Here is a 21,321-nt window from a genome sequence, read left to right as displayed (position 1 = left end):
GCTAGGATATGGGGGTAAGCCGAGAGGTCCTCCTGTGGGATATAAATTGCAAGCTTTACATAGCTGTGTATTCTCCCTGAATGAAAAGAAATTTGGACATAAGGCACTTCACTCCATTTGCCTTCCCTCTTACAGAAAAGGTCAAGCTGCAGGATGGTATTTTAATTTATACTTCCCTCAGATGGCCATTTTCTCCATCAGAGAGAGAATATTGGGGCCAGGCCATAGTGCAGAAAAAAAAAACGAGCCACCTATTTTTCAGGGTTTGTGGGTCAAATTGGTCTCAATGGCTTAGGATGCATTTCAAGGGTGACCCTGTTGATGCCTGAGTGTTTCCCATTTGAAAGACAAAACTGCCCATGGTTTTGGTTTGTTTTGTTTCTCCCCCGCCCAAGAACCCACAACAGTCCCTGGACCCTGCTAATCAGAATAGTTGCACTCACCGATGCAGCAGCAGAAATAACTCCTGCCCAAGAACCCACAACCCTGCTGACTGGAATAGTTGCGCTCACCAACGCAGCAGTAGAAACACTAGTTTTCCTCCCAGACCACAGGGAGGACTGAGGAAGGTCGGATTTAGTGGCCCTTACTGACGCATTCTCGAAAACCTGTTAGAGTCCTAAACATTCTCCTTTTAGTACTGGGACCTTACCCATGTCCTATAAAGATGGTATGCCCCCATAATGAAGTGGAGGGCCATTCCCTGAGGGAGGGAAGGAATCTCCAGGGTTGGAAGAGTGACATCTTTTGTCCTCACTTATATAAATAGGAAGGATACAATTTCTGGGGCTCCCCATATCCTAGCTTCAGGAATAGCTTTTGTTAGTCCTGCTTGTCTAAGGAGGGATCCTAAAATTCCAGATAGTGTCCCCGATGATGGGGCTTTGGGCAAAAATTATGTCTTTCTGATTGGTGAGCCTGGGTGCCTAAAGAAGGTAACAGAGTCCTGAAGTTTATACTAGAAATCATTCTTATAGGAGAAACTAGAAAAGCACCAGAGACAGGGAGTGGTTTTTAGAAGCGAGGCTAGCCTTGGAGAAGAGAGGCAAGAGGAAGTTTGTCTGGCAGGGGTTAGGACCCAGTGCGCAAGGGTCAGGATAGGTAGGATAGGTGGGCAAGTCTCGCTTGGGTGACATGACTTTGAGAGTTCTGCTTATGGACGCAGGGTCAACCAACTTGTTGTTGGGACCCCAGAGCTGAATGGCTTTCCTCTGTCAACGCTTGGCTCAGCCCAGAAGTATAGGAAAAGTGGAAGCTGGTTCCAGGCAAACCAACGCTCCCCACTCCGATGAGCTGGGGGTTGTTAGAGAGCCCTTTCCCAGAAAACCTGACACCTATGTCTTTAGTCCAGCGGCCATGCTAATCACTTTTAACTGGCCAACAGATGCCTGGTATTTAGCCCCTGAATTCTAAGGAAAAATAGGACAGAATAGCAAGTGAAAGGGATTCAGTGGTACTCAACGCTTGGTGATAGGTGATAGTCTCACTGCTTGGCCATAGGAGATAGTCCCTTCATGGTCACCAAAATGTGTCTGAAATTGCTGGGTTCTTGGTCTTGCTGACTTCAAGAATGAAGCCATGGACCCTCATGGTGAGTGCTACAGTTCTTAAAGATGGTGTGTCCAGAGTTTGTTCCTTCTGATGTTCGAACAAGTCCACAGTTTCTTCCTTCTGGTGGGTCCTTGGTCTCGTTGACTTCCGGAGTGAAGCCATGGACCTTCACAGTGAGTGTTGCAACTGTTAAAGGTGGCATGTCTGGAGTTGTTTGTTCCTCTCAGTGGGTTCGTAGTCTCACTGGCTTCATGAGTGAAGCTGCAGACCTTTGCAGTGAATGTTACAGTTCATAAAGGTGGTGTGTCCAGAGTTGTTTGTTCCTCCTGTCTGGAGTGGTTGATTCCTGTTGGTGGGTTGATAGTCTCACTGGCTTCAGGAGTGAAACTGCAAACCTTCATGGTGAGGGTTACAGCTCTTAAAGGCAGCACAGAACCGAAGAGTGAGCAGCAGCAAGATTTATTGTGAAGAACGAAAGAACGAACTTCCACAGCATGGAAGGGGACCCAAGCGGGTTGCCACTACTGGCTCAGGTGGCCTGCTTTTATTCCCTTATATGGCTCCACCCACATCTTGCTGATTGGTCCATTTTACAGAGAGCTGATTCGTCCATTTTATAGAGAGCTGATTGGTCGGTTTTGACAGAGTGCTAATTGGTGCATTTACAAACCTTTAGCTAGACACAGAGTGCTGATTGGTGCGTTTACAATGCTTTCGCTAGATACAAAAGTTCTCCAAGTCTCCACCTGTCCCAGAAGCCCAACTGGCTTCACCTCTCACTATCTAACTACAAGTAGTCTGGGAAGGACGGTCTTCTATATGCCTAGACAGGAGAGGTCAACCAGATGAGACTGAAGGTTCTACTACATATGCTTTTGAAGTAGCCTCTGAGGAGTTCCAAGCTGACATACAGATTGTTTGGGTTCATGTAAGTGTCTATATAAATATATATATTTATATGTGTATGTGTGTGTATATGCCAATCAATAACTACAAAGAAATTTTATACCTAAAAATTGATGAGGAAACTTAATAGTGATACCATGACAATGTTTAATAAAAAAATTATTAAAAATTATTTCCAGAAATAAAGCTAGAAAGATAGATGGACCCAAACAAACATAAATATCGTACATCTGTTCTTGTCCAGCACTGTTAGGTTTTACTAACACAAACTTGAATTACATGCATATCACCAACGCAGTACCTTGTTAGGATTTGAAATACCTTGAATTAGAATCTTGCTCTTTAGTACTATTCTGATTTTAAATTTTTATTTTGAATTAAACTATTCTTCCTTTGATTTAAACTATTAAGTTTTGTACTATTTGAGAACATGTTATCTCTTCTTTGAAAAAACAGAATTTCACAGAGCATGGCTATGATATCAAAATTAGAGTGACATGCAATTAAGGTTGTTTTCTTGATCATTTGAATATCACTTAAACATGTCAACATAAAAATAATTTCAATTACTACAGTGGAAAACCAGTATTGTTGTTATTTAAAATTTCATTTTGATGAACAACTCTCATAAAGAATATTACTTTATCATAATCGGCTCAAAATATAATAGAACTCTAACTTAATGGTGTAAATTACTGGGATTTTTTCTAATCCTCAGAAGTAAAATCTACCTAATTAAGGAATGCCCAGTATTCTTGCAGGATTGATGCCTGAAAAATGGACTTGAATATGTGCACATGCATTCATCATTTGCACCTTCATCTCTGTTATCTCCAAGAAAGATGGCATCAGTGGGAACAAGTTACAATAGTCCTGATGCATCTAATACAGAGAAAAACACTACCACTGTCCTATTTTCATTGCCTTTGGAAATTTTTGTTGACATTTTTACCCCTGAAAAGTATTCATTATTGTTGCAAAAGTATACAAGGCCATTTGTTTTATAGCATTAGAGATTTATTCTACTTTAAAGGCGTTCATCAAAGCATTGTCTATGGCAACTGAGAATATGTCATGCAGAATTGTACTCTGTTATCAAATGACATTAATCTAAGATCTGAGGTTACCCTGAGGTGAGGAAATAAATTGAAATTGGAAGTGTAAAACATGGCAACAGAGTGATGCTCTATACTGAAGGAATAATAAATCTATCTGGGACATTGTTAATCTTTTAAAATAGTAAAGAGTTTGCTTTAAAACAAGAGTCAGAGAAGATAAGATTTTAACATGCTTGGTAATTTAGCAGCAAAAGGGAGATGAAAAATAGAGAAAAAAATAAATATTTTCTCTAAATTCTCTATCTTAAGAAATATTTCTAGTTGTGAGAACCATTCTCTACACTTCTCATAAATAGCTAATTTGAGAGTAAAGGTAAAGTTATTATAATTATGCCATCCAAATAACAATCATATTAATAATAGTTATAATCCTTTCTCATCCATTACATTTGAACCATATTCATGTGATAGGCAATTATAACTAAGAATGATATGAGCTTTTGGGTTTCTTATATCAATATTTTCTGATAATTAGTAGATGAATTAGAAACCACACTACAACCAGGGCTTCATGTTTACGAAAAACTTGTGATATTTTTGAAAACATGGGTTAGTCATTATTAAAATAGATTACGAAGTATAATTAGGCTTAAGCCTTGGGTGAAAGGCCACAGCTTTAAGATATGTCACTTTTAATTATTTTTAACTCCTTGAGTGCTTTCATCTGCCAGCATGGATTCTTTATTCCGACTTTGTTATATTCATATGTTTTCCTTAAGTCTTATCCCTCAATTTCTTCTAATTAATTTTATTTTTTTAAAGACAAAAAACAATAAATATAAGATTTATTAGTTTTGCTTAGTTCCCTAGATATTCTTATTAACAACAGAGTGTAGAAGGGCCAGAAAGCTCTTCACATGCATTCATTAGATAACACAGGACTTGAGCATAGCAAGTTGTCATATTATCATTATTTCTGAGAACTCTGCATCTATTACAACCATTATTAAAATTTAAATCCTACTGATTTTTCAAATAATCATCTACTAATTGGAGATGGGAAACAGTTTCCTACACTTATCCATGAAAAATGTAATATTGAAATGCAATTTCTAGAATTCCTAACTGGGACATTTTTACAATTATCACAAAGTCATGCTATTTTGAAGAAAGATGAAGAAAACAGAAATAAAGAAACAAGAATGCATGGAGAAGTTACTAGATATTAGACTTCCAAAATAGCTTTTTAATTGCTGAGGATTTATATATGCATGTAAATACATATATGTCTACATGTACATGTTTGTATTCCATCAAATAAATAGCATTTTAAGCATAAAAAATTAATGTCATTTCCATTATCAAATTTAATTTGGTTATTGACAGACTTTATTTTTTAACTAAAAAATAAACTATACTTAAAAGAACAATAGTTAATAATTATTTTTAAGTCTCTAAAATGTCAAAGGCCCATTATGAGTTTATCAATTAAAAAAAGACATTTATTAATGGATCTTGGGGACTCAGGGAAAGGATTGGGAGTGGGGAGACAAAAGAATACACTTTGGGTACAGTGTACACTGCTTGGGTGATAGGTGCACCAAAATCTCAGAAATTACCACTAAAGAACTTTTCCATAAAATCCAAAACACTTGTTTCCCCAAAACTATTGAAATGGAAAATACAAATAATAGACATTTATTGAATGCTTATTGACTTAAACTATTAAATATATTTTCTAATTATGAAAATAAAGTAGAGAACTCATAGAATATATACATACACACAGTCTTTCACACACAAACACATACACATACACACACACACACGAAATCATTTTAAACAACAAAGAGTCCAACTGTTGGACCTTCATTCTAAATGCAGTGGAAGCCATTGAGGAATTTTAACCAGCATTGTTATGTTATGTATTTTAAAAAATCATTCTGCTTGTTTTAAGTTTATATTAAATAACCTTATTGTATGTTGACCTATTTTTATTTACCACATTTAATTTTAATATGCTTTTAATTTGTACTCTCTATGTTTCTTGGAGTCTCTACTCCTATCACAACACCTGTTATTTCAATAATTTTCATATGCTTAAGATAATGTAGAGGATTTTTGAGGGCACTTAATGATCATTTAAAAAAAAATCATGTCTGTCATATTCTCTAGGGATGCCTTTACCTATAGTATCCTTCACAGTTGTGACAAAATACTTTTCTTTCTTTCTTTCTTTCTTTCTTTCTTTCTTTCCTTCTTTCTTTCTTTCTTTCTTTCTTTCTTTCTTTCTTTCTTTCTTTCTTTCTTTCTTTTCTTTCTTTCCTTTTTTCTTTCCTTCTTTCTCTTTCTTTCTTTTTCTTTCTTCTTTCTCTTTCTTTCTTTCTCTTTCTTCTTTCTTTTTATTTCCTCTTTCTCTTTTTTCTTCTTCCTTCCTTCCTTCTTTCCCTCCCTTCCTTCCTTCCTTCCTTCCATCCTTCCTTCCTCCCTCCCTTCCTTCCATCCTTCCTTCCTCCCTCCCTCCCTTCCTTCCTTCTTTTCCTTCCTTCCTTCCTTCCTTCCTTCCTTCCTTCCTTCCTTCCTTCCTTCCTTCCTTCCTTCGTGTCTTTCTTTCTTTCTCTTTCTTTCTCTTTCTTTCTTTCTTTCTTTCTTTCTTTCTTTCTTTCTTTCTTTCTTTCTTTCTTTCTTTCTTTCTTTCTTTCTTCCTTCCTTCCTTCCTTCCTTCCTTCCTTCCTTTCCTTCCTTCCTTCCTTCCTTCCTTCCTTCCTTCCTTCCTTCCTTCCTTCCTTCTTTCTTTCTTCCTTTCTTTCGGGTGTGTGTTTGTGTGTGTGTGTGTGTGTGAGAGAGAGAGAGAGACAAAGAGAGAGAGAGAGAGAGTCTCACTCTCTCCCCCAGGCTGGAGTGCAGTGATGTGATCTCAGCTTACTGCAGCCTCTGCCTCCTGGGCTCAAACAATTCTCCTGCCTCAGCTTTGGAGTAGTTGGGCTTACAAGAGTGCACCAGCATGCCCAGGTAATTTTTGTTTTTTTGTTTTTGTTTTTGTTTTTGAAGAAACAGGGTTTCACCATGTTGTACAGGCTGGCCTCAAATTTCTGGGCTCAAGCAATACACCCACCTCAGCCTCCCAAAGTGTTGAGATTGCAGGCATGAGCTACTGCTTCCGGCTGAGAAAATAACTTTTGAACTTCTTCCAAATGCATTCTTTGGTGACCTGACTTTTATCATAATAGGGATTAGCCTACATTCTACAAACTTTTCCATTGTGCATCAATCTTTAGACACAAACATGAATGCAGACTTGATCTTTGACCAATGAGGAAGACCCAATTGGAAATAATCAATAATGTGAAAAAATCTGAAAAAGAGCCTGTAACATTACATTTCAAAATAACGAAAGAGCTGAGAGAGCCTAGTGTGAAGGAGCTCTTAATGTTAAGTAAGCACACTTCAAAGTTAAAAGAAATAAGAGTAATATCCATGCCTGTGATTATATAACTCTTTTTATCTTATAGAGGCCTTGGTATTAACTCATTTTATCCTGGCAAGGTTGTTATGAGATATTTTATCGGTCTTTTAAAATCAAGGAAGGGAAGTGAGAAAGCCTAAGTGACGGTCTTGGATCGCAAGATTTGTAAATGATGGAGCAAGGCCTCTAACCTAGCTCATTTGATAAGTCCAAGGACCATTTCCACCTCTCTAGTGTTCCACAGCCAATACCTGCAAATTAAATGTTTCCGATAGATGGGAGTTCTTAAGGAGCAGTCTCAATGGGGGTTGAAGGTAAGTTTATCAAGATTTGACCTATACTTTTGCCAAAGTAACTATAAATTCTCATATTTTCACACATTATACAAGTGGTATATCCACCTGGAAAAATATAAAATTTAAACACAAGTCAAAATGTTTACAAATGATTGATGCAACACTGAGTGTGAGGAAGTGAATTTTTTTAAATTATTTTTTATTATTATACTTTATTTCCATTAGTTAAAAAAATAAAACTTGCAAATTATATTACTTGAATAAATTTGTGATGATACATCTAAAAAAAAAAGTTTATCAAAATCACTTGTGGGATTATTTTAAGCACCCCCCTCCCCACGCACACACACAGACACAGACAAAGACACAGACTATTATATATTACATACACAGATTACATTATCCCTAGCTTGTGGTACTGTCAGTAAGTCATTGGTATTGGTGGGACTGGTTATCAAAGGGGTAAGGATGTTTAAGAATAGAAATCGTTAAGAATAAATGATCCAATAATTTTATTCCAAAAATAATCTTGAATTTTTTTTACTTGAAAGTAAGAATAAATGTAGTCATATAAATTAATATAAATGCACAAGAAGGTCACTAATTAGATTGGATATGGCATAGGCTAATATAGTATATGAACTAAAGTCCTGTTAAAGGACAAAAATAGCAAGATTTGTGAATCTGAAAGAAGAGGGCCAGGAAGGCTTAGGCTCAGAATAAATTGATATGTGTAAAATGAAAGACAACCAAAATAGATATTTAACAGTCAAATAAAAATCGTTTCAAATTATAAAAGAAAACATATACATGATTTTAAAAACAAATGTAGTATATTTTCTATCTCTCTGTTATGAGGTTCTTGGCAATTTTTATAATTATTATAGAATATTTTCATATACATACATTATTTTAACTATATTTGGTTGTCAGAGGTGCTGACAATTTTTCCTATACACACCATAAATATTTATTAATATTTGTGTTAACAATAATAATAATAATTTATCTCATGGATCTTCTCCTTAAAAAGATATGTGATATTCTACTAAGAGATTTATGTGAATTATCTTATTTAATTTTTCAATTGATTTTGTCTTTTTCCTGTTTTTAGAATAACAGTGCTTACTGAAATTCCACTTATATGAGCTATTTCTAGCTAACCAATGTTAACCCCTTCTCTGACATATCCAAAACAGGTTTTAATGCTAAGTTTAGAAAAAAAGTAATTAGAAGAGCTTTGCTCATGGTTGATAATTAGGGAAGAGTGGCAATATATGAGACAGAAAAACAGAGTAAAAGGTATATTCATTCTGTGTATCTTCAGGGAAATTATTGAAATTTATTTATGTAAAAATATTTTATAAGCTACAATTTAATACAAAATTCTGAAACAATTGTTACTACTAGTCTTATAATTTTTAGCAACTAAGTTTTAAAGGCCAGATTTTAGATTATTAAAATAAAAAAATTTAGGTAAGTAGGATAGTCCAGCAACAGAATGGAAAATTACCTAGATGAACTTATTCCATCACCGGAAGTATCCAAGCAGAGGTATCCTAAAATGTAATGAGAATGCTTATGTGTGTGTGTTTGTTATATATGGAATGGGGTGGCTCTTACACCATATCACTGATTAACTTATTTATCTGATTTATTTTTACATTTTCACTGAGAGACTACTATATGTAAATCCTTTAGTAAGTACTTAGTAAAAAGCATTGAAGAATAATATTACCCTGCAGTCTAATAGGAAATATAAAATATAAAAACAAAAATGTAATATTTAGCATGATCATAACTTAGGATGTGGAAATATTTATTCTAGATAGCACTATCAAATAAGGCTCCAGGAAATTTTTAGACATGTTGGTAGGGAAGGCAGTGGTAGTATAGATGAAATGAGGGGAAAGAAATTACATAATTTAAAACAGCCAAGTAAACACAGTAAGCTAAGATTCAGAAGCAACCATGAGAAAGAAAATAATAGAATAAAATTCAATGTAAGTTTGATAAATTATAGTGAATTACAAACTAGCAAATTTGAGTAATAAATATTATAACACAAAAGACTGATACATTATTTGAAATTATTCTTCTTGAAAGAAGAAAAAGGAAAGTACATTGGAAAGAAAATTTTTAATCAGAAAGCCCAAAAACCTCAATAAAGTTAATCAAGAGAAAGATAATTTGTATGGAAAACTATAGAAATAGAGCCAGTGGGATTGTATGAGAGGCACTGCGTGTGCAGAATTAAGAAGTCTTTGCAACTGACTGGCTATATTTACTAATCCAAAATAAAGCAGAAAAAAAGAAAAGGGGCAACAGAGTAAAAAGGGGACAGCAAGAAGACAGATTTAAACCCAGTCATATGAATAATTGAAATAAATTAAATGACTAAACACAAATACAGTCCTGTGCCACAAAACAAAGTTTCACACAAGGTAAAGAATGGATTGTGTATGTGATGGTGGTCCTATAAGATCATAATAACAAATTTTCCTATACCTTTTCTATGATTAGATAGTTTTAGATACACAGATACTTACTATAGTGTCACAGTTGCCTACAGCATTCAGTAGAGTAGCATGCTATACAGGTTTGTAAGCTAGGAGCAATAGGCTGTACCATATCGTTTAGGCATGTACTAAGCTATATCATCTGGGGTTAGGTTAGTATACTTTATGATTTTTGCACAATAATAAAGTTGCCTGGTGATGCATTTCTCAGAATGTATTCCCGTCATTAATTGTCACATGACTGTAAAAGCAGAGATTGTCAGCTGGGTGCGGTGGCTTACACCTGTAATCCCAGCACTTTGGGAGGCGGAGGCAGGATGATCATGAGGTCAGGAGTTTGAGACCAGCCTGGCCAACATGGTGAAACCGCATCTGTACTAAAAATACACAAATTAGCCAGGCGTGGTGGTAGGTGTCTATAATCCCAGCTACTTGGGAGGCTGAGGGAGGAGAATCACTTGAACCTGTGAGGCAGAGGTTGCAGTGAGCCAAGATTGTGCCACTCTACTCCAGCCTCGGCAACAAGAGTAAAACTCCGTCTAAAAAAAAAAAAAAAAAAATGCAGACAGATTGTCAGACTGGTTAAAAAAAGCAAACCCTGTATGTGTGCAGTGCATCAAAAATAAACTTGAAAATAACTTCAAATGTAAAACACAAATAGGTTAAAAGTAAAATTATGAAAAGAGAAAAACATGCTAAACTTAATCTTAAGAAATCTTGAGTGGCTATATTTTCAGAACAGTAAGTAGATTTCAGAAAAAAAAAATTGCCAAGAATAAAGGAGATCATTTTATCAAAATGTTTATTCACATAACAGACCTTCAAAACACATAAAGCAAAACTTACAGAATTTCAAGGAGAAAAAGACAAATCTACAATTATATTTAGGTGCTTTAATGCCCCTTTATTCATAATTAACACAACAAGTAGAGAGACAATCAGTAAGGATATTTACAATTTGGTCAACACTATCAGCCAAATTGTTTTAATTGACAGAGTATTCCATTTAACAGTAACAGAATATACATTCCTTTCAGACACACATAAAATATACCATATTCTGGGCCACAGTATAAATCTTAATAAATTTCAAAGACCCAAATCATACAACGTACATTCTTTGAACACGTCGAGTTAAATTAGAAATAAAAAAGTAATCATTTATGGAAATTTCTCAGATACTTCTAAATAACCTAAGGATCAAAGAAGAAATCAAAGAGCAAATTAGTAGTTTTCACTGAACAAAAATGAAAAACGGCAAAACTTGTGAGGTGACACAAAAGTGATGCTTAGAGAAAAAATTTATGGTACTTAAGGACTATGTCGAAAATAAGAAAGGCATAAAATTAATAAATTCTACCTGAGAAACTAGAAAAAGAAAAAAAATTAGATGTTAAATAAGTAAATTGAAAATATTAAAAAATGAAAGCTAGAAATAATGAAATAGAAAAGAAAAAATAGAAAAATTAGTGAAAAAAATACTATTGGAGAAGATAAGCAGAATTAGTGAACCTCTAGCAAGATTGATCATGAATAAATAATATACAAATTTCAATCTCAATAAGGAAAGATGACTTTAATACAGATTCTTTGTATACTAACATGATAATAGACAATGTTATGAAAAAATTTATGCCAACAAATTCAACAACACAGAGAAAATGTGCCAATCCATTGAAGGATATACACTACCAAAATTTGATCAAGAAGAAATAGCTAATCTGATTACATATACTGAAAACATTGAATTTCTACATAAAATCTTTCTAAAAAATGAAAACTACAGGTCCAGATGGTTTTACTAGTAAATCTTATTAAACTTTTAGAGAAAAATAAAATATCAACACCATACAATCGATTCCCAAATTCAAAAAGGAAGTAGTACTAATCTCTCATGAACATGGATGCAAAAACATAAATGGAAACAAAAAGCAAGAAAACATCATGCCCAAATTTAAGGATTTATCTTAAAAACACAAGGTTACGGCTGGGTGTGGTGACTCATGCCTGTAATCCCAGTACTCATGCCTGTAATCCCAGTACTTTGGGAGGCTGAGGCAGGTGGATCACCTGAGGGTAGGGTTCGAGACCAGCTTGGCCAACATTGCAAAATCCTATCTCTACTAAAAGTACAAAAATTAGCTAGGTGTGGTGGCCTGTAATCCCAGCTACTCAGGAGGCTGAGGCCGGAGAATTGCTTGAACCTGGGAGGCGGAGTTTGCAGTGAGCCAAGATTGGGGCACTGCACTCCAGCCTGGGCGACAAGAGTGAGACTCTGCTTCAAAAAGCAAACAAACAAACAAACCCACAAGGTTACTTTAACATTTGAAAATCAATGTAATTTGCCCCATTGAAAAACTAAAAAAGAGATACTTTGAATACTTTAGTACACATGGAAAAAAGCACTTAACAGATTCTAACATTCCTTCTCAATTAAAAAAAGAAAATGTTAGCAAACTAGAAAGTAAACTTACCCTGATGAATGGCATCTAAGGAAACCTATAACTAATTTCACACAAAATGATTAAAATAATGAATGCATTCCCCTAAAGATCAGACATAAGAAAAATATATTTTTGTCACCACTTCTTCAACGTAACATCAGGACTTTTAATCAATTTATTAAGGCAAAATAAGTAATAAAATGCATAATATTAAAGGCATCTGGCTCAGAAAGGAAGAAACAAAGTGCTTTTATTCACAGACATCATTTTTTTTGTGTAAAAGATGCAATAGAATTTACTCTAAAAAGCTATGACTAATAAAATCACAATATATAATACCAATATACAAAAATAAATTGCATTTTTATAGATAGCAATGAACAATTAAAAACTAAAATTTTGGCTGGGCACAATGGTTCATGCCTGTAATCCCAGCACTTTGAGAGGCCGAGGCAGGTGGATCGTTTGAGGTCTGGAGTTTGAGAACAGCCCAGCCAACATGGTGAAATCCTGTCTCCAATACAAAATACAAAATTAGACGGGCGTGGTGGCAGGCACCTGTAATCCCAGCTACTTGAGAGGCTGAGACAGAATTGCTTGAATCCAGGAGGTGGAGATTGCAGTGAGCCAGAGTCAATCATGCCACTGAACTCCAGTCCAGGCCACAGAATGAGACACTCAAAAAAAAAAATATATATATATATATATGTGTGTGTGTGTGTGTGTGTGTGTGTGTGTGTATATATATATATATATATAATCAACACATCATTTAAAATAGCATTCAAAATATTAAATTCTTGGGAATAGATTTTTACAATTTTTACAAAATAGCTTTACATTGAAAACATTGGTGAGATAATTAAAAGACTCCTACATAAATAGGGAGATATAATTTGCTTCTACATTGGAAGACTCAATTTTGCTAAAATGTCTGTGTTAGTCTGTTCTCATACTACTATAAAGAACTATCTGAGACAGGGTAATTTATAAAGAAAAGAGGTTTCATTGGCTCCCAGTTCCACAGACTGTAGAAGAAGCATGGCTGTGGAGTCCTCAGGAAACTTACAGTAATGATGGAGGGCAAAGAGGAAGGAGACATGTCTTACATGGCTGGAGCAGAAGAAAGAAAGAAGTAAGAGGGAAGTGCTATACACTTTTAGGCTGGGCACGGTGGCTCATGCCTGTAATCCCAGCACTTTGGGAAGCCGAGGTGGGTGGATCACATGGTCAAGGGATCGAGACTATCCTGGCCAATATGGTGAAACCCCATCTCTACTGAAAATACAAAAATTAGCTGGGCATGGTGGTACATATCTGTAACCCAGCTACTCAGAAGACTGAGGCAGGAGAATTTATTGAACCCGGGAAGCAGAGGTTTCAGTGAGCCCAGATTCCACCACTGCACTCCAGCCTGGCGACAGAGTGGGACTCCATCTCAGAAAAAAAGAAGGAGGAAGTGCTACACACTTTTAAACAACCATATCTCATGAGAACTCGCTCTGTCACTCTGTATCACAAGTACAGCAATGGGGAAGTTGGCCCCCATGATTCAATCACCTCCTGCCATGTCCCTCCTCCAATACTGCGGATTATAATTTAACATGAGATTTGGGTGGGGACATAGAGCCCAACCATACCAGTGTCAATTCTATCTAAGTTGGTCTTTAAAGTCAATGTATTCCCAATAAAATCCTACTAGTTATTTTTACAGAAATTGAAAAAGTGATTTTAAAATTTATACAAAAATGCAAAGACCTAGAATAGCCAAAATAATTTTGAAAAGAACAAAATTGGAATATTAGCACTACCTGATTTCAATATTTATAATAAAGCAATAGTAATCAAAACAGTATAATATTATCATAAAGATGGACAAATCAATCATGTGAACAGAATAGAGAGTCCAAGGATAGATCACAAACACATGGCTAATTTTCAACAAAGGTATAAAAGCAATATCATGGGGAAAGGATATTATTTTCACCATATGGTGCTGGAGCAATTGGAAAAACATAAACAAAAATAAAAATCTTTGTATACAAAAGACATTAAATTTTAATGCAAATGGACTAGAGTTTTAAATATAAAATACAAAGTCACAAACATTTTAAAAGAAAACTTACAAGAAAATTGTATTACCTTGGGTTAGCCAAAAACATGATCCATAAAAAAAACAAATTGCCAAAGTGAACTTCATTAAAACTAAAGACATCTGTTTAAAATGATACTGTTAAAATAATAAAAAGCCACACACTAAGATATTGTATACTAAAAACAATATTAAAGCTTTCATCTAAAATTTGCAAAGAACTCTCAAAAACCCAATAATACCAAATCAAACCACACAAAATAAAAATTTGAACATATGCTTCCTCAATGTAGACATAGCAAAAGGTTTGAACAGACACTTCACCAATGAAGACATACATATGACACAAGCATTGCCCATACATAGATGCTCAGCATCATTATTTATTAGGGATATAAAAATTAAACCACAAGGAGATATCACTTAATACCTATTTTACAATGACTGAAATTTAAAAGTCTGTCCATCTCAGTCATTGGTAAGGATATGGAAGAACTGGAACTCTCATACACTACCAGTAGGAATGAAAGTTGGTATGAGCACTGTAAAACACATTTTGTAAATTTCTTAAAAAGTTAAACATACACATATTGGATTATATCTCTATAATCCCATCATTTTACTGCTGGGTATTAAGCTAACAGAAGTGAAAAAAATATGACCTTAAATACTTTTACACAAATGTTTGTAGCAGCTTATTTGTGATATACAAAAGTTGGAAATAGCCCAGATGTCTATTAACAGGTGAATGCATAAGCAAACTGGAATAACCCGCAATAGAATATGTCTAGACAATTAAAAAAGAATGAACTCTTCATATACATTTTAAAAAGACGAATCTCAAAACGAATGAATAAAAGGCAGAATAAGAAAGCACATAGTATATAATTCCATCGATATAAAATCCTTAAAAAGTCAAACTAATACATCATAACAGAAAGTAGATGAGAGGTTGATTTTGGTCTCAAGATTAGGAGCAGAGCATTCTTAAGATTAGAAGTAGAAAGAGCAGAGAATATTGGAAATAAGAAAATTTGATGTGATGGATGATGCTCATTTTCGTGATTATGGTGACATTTTCATGTTTGTATATTTTATTAGTCCATTCTCATTCTGCTATAAAGAAAAGCCCTAGACTAGGTCATTTATAAAGTAAAGAGATTTAATTGACTCACAGTTCATCATGGCTGGGGATGCCTCAGGCAGAAGGCGGAGGATAAGCAATCATGATTGAAGGCAAATGGGAAGCAAAGCACCTTCTTCACAAGGCGGCAGGAAGGAGAAGAGCAAGCCGGGGGAATGCGAGATACATACGTATAAAACCATCAGATCTCATGAGAACTCACTCACTATCAGGAGAACAGCATGGGAGAAACCACCCCCATGCTTCAATTACCTCCACCTGGTATAGCCCTTGACATGTGGGGATTATGGGGTTATGGTCGTTGCAATTCAAGATGAGATTTTGTGTGGGAGACAGCAAAATTATATCATATATATTTGTCATAACTCATCAAGTTGTATATTTTAAATATGTGCAGTTTATTAAATTTCGGTTAGACTGTGGTGAAACTGTTTTAGGACAATTTTGCTATTTAAAGTTGTAAGTATTATTTTTTCATAAGATTCCATGTTAATGGACTGTGGAAAAGAGCATTAAAATCATAAATACACAGTGGTACTGTCATGAGATAAAAACAAATGTATTTTAAACATACTAGAATACTTATGTTTGTATTATTCAATACAAATTGACTAAAATTCAAGACAGTCTCCAGATTTTACAGACATTAAATTAATTTTTGAATAATAAAATGAATAAACAAATGGATTATGAAGCAGACATTTATGAAAGTGTTTACACTGTATGTGTTACTCTTTTGTTTTATATTGAATTATGAAGTTCCCACATTTGGGGAAAAAATACATTATGACTTCCCTTCAACTTGTGAGTCAGGTTTCAGCCGGGAGCATACTTCTATGAAGATACTAGAAATGATGGTAAGTCATTAAATGCAACAGATCAAACACTACCTCTAGTATGTGAGTCAAAAAGGCAAAGCAGCAACAGTTTAAGAGACTTAGAAGAAATTCTGAACTATTCCCCAAAAGCCATTACATTAGTAAAGTTTATCTCAGTCTTGAAATTCGCATAAGTCATGCGCTGAATTGAATTTACTGCCAAGGCATCAGCATCAACTGCTGTGGTGTCATCTTGTTCCCCTTCTAAATCACCTTATTCTACTCAAAGATAAAAGGCTGCTTTCATTTCTGTAGGGGACAGATTAAACATTAGCAGTCAGAAGCAATTGCTTTTCCCTTCAACATCACCTCTATCTAGCCTTCTTACTTACAACACCCTCTCCAGGGATTGCCTGCTGGCTGAAGAAGAGGCAAATAACATTTGTGCCTTAGCACAGCATCCTTTGATTCTGTGTCTGTACTGTAAAACTGAGGGTTTTTTCACAATGTGAGCTGTCTTAGCAGGTGAGGGGTAGAGCCATAACATAGAACTCAAAGTTCATAAATTTTAATCTGAATTTCCCAGAAATCTCTGCATATTTCTTTGAATAATATACAGGCTTTATGTTTGTACATCATTAAAGACAATTTTGGCAGTATCTATATTGAATGTCATTTCTATAACTGTTGTCAAAGACAATTTTAGTATTCCCCTCTGCTTTAATAAATGATAGACAGCTTCCTTCCTGACTATAGACCCATGACCTTTCCCTAGAGCAGTTACTTAGAAAACTTGAAATTGTAAATTATGTCTGTGCTTCTTTGAAATACAAAATCTTCTCCAAGAAATGTATTCATCAAAAATGATAGTATCAGAGGGTAGGAGAAGGGAGAGGATCAGGAAAAATAACTAATGGGTACTAGGCTTAAATCCTGGGTGATAAATTAATCTGTAAAACAAATCCCCATGACACAATTTTACCTATGTAACAAACCTACACTCATACCTCGAACTTAAAATAGAAGTTTTTAAAAAGATGTTAGCACCTCTATCTCCTAGTCTCTGTGAGAAGGTAGGAACCTAACTTTGACAAGTGCCAATTAGCAAATACAGATGACCTAGTCAAATTAATTAATTTTGCTACTAACATCCTCCAGTACTTTTCCACTAGCTCACCTTAGCACCTAAAAGCTTTTATTTCAGTGAAGTTGAGTTCAACCTCTCTATCCTATTGCAATAGTCTTGAATACAGTTTTCCCTGCCTGTTTAACTCTGTCCATGCCATTTTTCTTTTACAGGGCCCTTGAAAAGCTGTCCCTTTCTAATGATCTTTAGGTACAAAAGAGTTGGAATATAAATTTTTAGCAAACTATTTGAAGCATTTCTTAAATTTTAGAATGTAAATTATAAATTGGCTAAAGGTTGAATCACTCTGAATTGAGGTGGTATGGCCGCTTATTATGGATTCTGTTTAAGTTGAATGGTTCCAGAATCCCAGTTTTACAACGTGAAGGATTTTTCCCATTGTGATTCTAAATGCCTGCATTCCACATCTATTAATTAGTATTTCCTGCAATTATGGACTAAAACCCACCTGCCTTACAATTTGTCTTTACTTATTAGGTATCTCTGTAATTTTGAGTTTTACTTGATCTATTCCTCTGAAGAAGAAAGCCAAAGGCAACTATCAATAGGAACATAAGTAGAGTCTGAACTCTTTAGGGCTCATAATTCAAGTCCCCCTCGTCCATGGTAGGTAGGAAGAACTCAGTACGCTCATTCCAAATTAGACGTCACAAAACCAAATTGCTTTCTCTAGTGTCTCCTGATAGTGTTTTCTCCATTTTCCACCACAGAATGTAGGTCGTTTGAATGTGGAGAGGGAACTGAAAATGGTAGTGGCTGCTGTCATATTGCAGTAAGAGCATATAAGAGATTTATAATGGTCTTCTTTGTAAACCTTGTTCAGAAAGATCATTTTGAAGCTTTGCTAGAAAAGACCAAATTGGCTTACAAAAATTCCAGGCCAGCATTTGCTTTTGTAAAGTTATTGTAAGGCACCGAATAGCCATGGCTACTGTGAAAGGTGGTTCTGGTCCAGTAATAACATCTACTGATTATAAAGCTTACATTTATAACTAATTAGCTAGCATATAATAAAGGTAGTAATTTTTTTGCTCTCTATTATCAATGGCAATTTTTTCAGCCCCGTGTTTTCTTTGATGACCCGCTATTACCTTCTATACTGACACTGCCTCTTCAGATGTGCTGTTGCTGATATTTTCAGGCTGCCTTTGTGCTTACCCTGTCCAATTAAACTTTAAAATCTGTGTTATCATTGTTAGTATTGTTATTCTTTTTGTTTTTCTCTCAAATCATGGTATGTGTGGGCTCCTTGTAATGGCTGCAAAACATATAGGAGCTAGAAAGATGTTTATACACACAGATTTCTACAAGGAAACTCAAAATGATTCTCTGGTATTCTTTCTTGTTTTCCTTTTTTTAAAATTTTAAATTGGCAATTACGGAGTAGGACCAAGAAAGCCCTCAACTTTGAGATTATCTCTCACAACCTTACTGCGTCTGTCCTATGTGAATTACAACAGAATAAACATAAACCTAAACATTTAGAAAAGTGTTATTGACATCTCCAGAAGAAAATAATCTGGAAAATGGACTGCAATGACCACTTATCAATGTTTGTAGGATGAATAATAATAATAATTATTATTATTACAAAATATATGAGAGCACCTGGAAGGCAGCGTCTGATATGACATGTTTTATATCCTGTAAAACACACAATACAGTACTAGGCCAAACCAAATCAATGAAATAGTATAAGTTGAAGTCTTTTAAGTTAACTATTCAAGGAAGAACTAGAATAAGGGCAAATGTAAATGTTCACATATGTATAATAGGAACCAAGATTTCTTAACACTTTAACAGTTTCCATAGTAATTTAACACTACATCACCACATTTTATTTCCAAGAAACTTATGAGGAAAACATAATAGACTTAACCTCTCTTATTTTACAGCAAGAACTTAGAATCTCATAAAAGGCAACTAACTAGTCCAAAGTCACATGCCAAATTGTTTTTATTCTAGTTTCATTTTTTTTTCTGTACTTTACTGTTTTGTTGTGATCTCAGTCTGATTATAGTTTTTAAAACTTGAAGGACGGCCGGGAGTGGTGACTCATGCCTCTAATTCCAGCACTTTGGGAGGCTGAGGCGGGAGGATCATGAGGGCAGGAGATCTAGACCATCCTGGCTAACATGGTGAAACACCGTCTCTACTAAAAATATAAAAAATTAGCCAAGCGTGGTGGTGGATGCCTGTTGTCCCAGCTACCTGGGAGGGTGAGACAGGAGAATGGTGTGAACCTGGGAGGCAGAGCTTGTAGTGCACCAAGATTGCACCACTGCACTCCAGCCTGGGTGATAGAGCGAGACTCTGTCTCAAAAAAAAAAAAAAAAAAAAAAAAAAATCTCAAAAAAAACAAGCAAACAAAAAAAACTTGAAGGAAGAAAGAGACTGATGGGTTTTTGAGGGGAAATAGATTTTGAAGGTACTTAATCATATATTTATTTGTTTATTAAACATTTGTGGTCATTCTGATACTCATTTTACTTGGATACTCAAAAATTCAACTCAATTCCTCTTCCATCCTCTTAGTAACACTGTGTTCTCTGTTGCTACAAAACCTCTTTCCTCATTTTCCTCTTACCTAACTAGTTGTACCATCTTGGTGTCCTTTGCTTCTTTGCATGCCTCTACATGTTGATACACCTCAGGTCTCAGCCTTCTCCTCTTCCAAAGAAGTCACACCTGTGAACTTAGAATACCATCATGCTGACAACTCCAGAATCTGTATTTTCTTGACCAGAATTACTCCCAAATGTTCTAACCTTAACGAGTTATATACACAATTTCAGAATGAGATGGACTTAGTATAAATTTCACTTTTCCATTTCTGCTGAAGGAATTGGGAGAAACTAATTAACTTCTCTATACCCCAGTAAACTTATTTAAAAAATGAGGAATATGGTAAAACTACCTAAGAAGTTCTATTACATGAACTTTGTTGCAGTCCAGACATCTCCACTGGCATATCTCATAGGCACCTCAGATTTACTCTAAACAAAATGAGTCTGACTTTTCCTCCATGAACGTTATCCTGCCAAGTCTTCTTATATCAGAAATTGGCAAGGCTTTCTGTTCTCACATATATCATTCAGCCAGCAAACAGAAAATCATATTTAATTTTGTTATTTCTCTTATCCCTTCCCTGATTCAGTCTACAAGTAAGATCTATCCATTTTACCTTGAAAATAAACCTCAAATCTGTGTCGTTTTCTTCATGTCGTCATCACAGCCCTGGACCAGGCAGCAGCAATCTCTTTCGTGGACTATTGTCATAGCCACAACTGCTTTTCCTATTGCTTTTACTACTATATTACTCTCTGTTCATCCATTATTCACTGAGTAGAACGATATCATTTCACCTTCTTGCATAAAACGCTGCAGTATTTTTTTTTTTTTTTTTCACTAAGAGTAATACTAAAGCCCCTTATCATGGTCTTCAAAAACTTTTGTGACCTGGTTTTTGCTCATCATCTCTGATAGTCCTGTTCACACCTCCACTGTTACTTTGTTTTAAACACAACAATCTTTTTTCATTCAGAGCATATATAGCTATAATTACTTTATTTATTTTCTTATTTTATTTATTCACTTATCAAAAATTTTGAATTCTAGGTTCTAAAGATACAGCAATGTATATCACATGAATCTTACTTTCTAATGGGAGAGATGGAAAATAAACAGGTAAGCCCTCCAAAGGAAAATATAGCAGAGTAAAGGAATATACAATTGGGAGGGTTTGTCTGGGTGGTTACAACGGGATTTTCTGAAAAAATATTTAACTCTGATTTGAATGACATAAAGAAAAATGTTAGAAGAGATGAAGAGAGAGCATCTCATTCTGTGGATTAAGAGTTTGAGTGGCCTACATGTATGA

At 35.0% G+C, this 21,321-nt stretch overlaps 1 long non-coding RNA gene across 1 annotated transcript in view; it reads left to right on the top strand.

The window, feature by feature from the left end:
• LOC108585960 overlaps positions 1 to 21,321 on the top strand; it is a 50,780-nt gene that overhangs the window by 24,439 nt on the left and 5,020 nt on the right. Inside the window, exon 3 of the long non-coding RNA XR_001902588.3 lies at positions 21,060 to 21,128. This is a non-coding gene — a long non-coding RNA (uncharacterized LOC108585960). The remainder of the gene's footprint in view (positions 1 to 21,059; positions 21,129 to 21,321) is intronic.

Source organism: Papio anubis, chromosome 3, assembly GCF_008728515.1.
Source record: "Papio anubis isolate 15944 chromosome 3, Panubis1.0, whole genome shotgun sequence".
NCBI lineage: Eukaryota > Metazoa > Chordata > Mammalia > Primates > Cercopithecidae > Papio > Papio anubis.
This window is presented reverse-complemented; position numbering and strand designations above follow the sequence as displayed.